An 824-nucleotide genomic window follows, 5' to 3' on the forward strand; every position below is an offset into this window, starting at 1 on the left:
GGGCCTTGTTGCCGCTTATCTCTTTCATCATAACGTGGGGCAGCCCCATTGCAAACATACCTCCAGATCCCCTCCCCCTCCTCATCTGAGGTCAGGGAGAGGCTCATTGGCCTCCATCTAGACTGATTTGATACCTCCTTGTGTCATCCGACTCATACATATACTGAGGCGGGCCCCCAGGGCCCGCCTTAGAAAAAACTCATAACGTCGGGAGCCCCACTGCAAACATACCCCCAGATCCCCTCCCACCTTCCATCTGAGGTCATGGAGAGGCTCATTGGCCTCCATCTAGACTGATCTGATACCTCCTTGTGTCATCCGACTCATATATATACTGAGGCGGGCCCGCAGGGCCCGCCTTAGAAAAAACTCATAACGTCGCGGAGCCCCACGGATTTTATGACCCCAGATCCCCTCCCACCTTCCATCTGAGGTCATGGAGAGGCTCATTGGCCTCCATCTAGACTGATCTGATACCTCCTTGTGTCATCCGACTCATATATATACTGAGGCGGGCCCGCAGGGCCCGCCTTAGAAAAAACTCATAACGTCGCGGAGCCCCACCGCAAACATACCCCCAGATCCCCTCCCACCTTCCATCTGAGGTCATGGAGAGGCTCATTGGCCTCCATCTAGACTGATCTGATACCTCCTTGTGTCATCCGACTCATATATATACTGAGGCGGGCCCGCAGGGCCCGCCTTAGAAAAAACTCATAACGTCGGGAGCCCCACTGCAAACATACCCCCAGATCCCCTCCCACCTTCCATCTGAGGTCATGGAGAGGCTCATTCATAGCGTTGACATTTTGCTTTTTCTGCTT

This window comes from Guillardia theta (assembly GCF_000315625.1).
Source record: "Guillardia theta CCMP2712 unplaced genomic scaffold GUITHscaffold_114, whole genome shotgun sequence".
NCBI lineage: Eukaryota > Cryptophyceae > Pyrenomonadales > Geminigeraceae > Guillardia > Guillardia theta.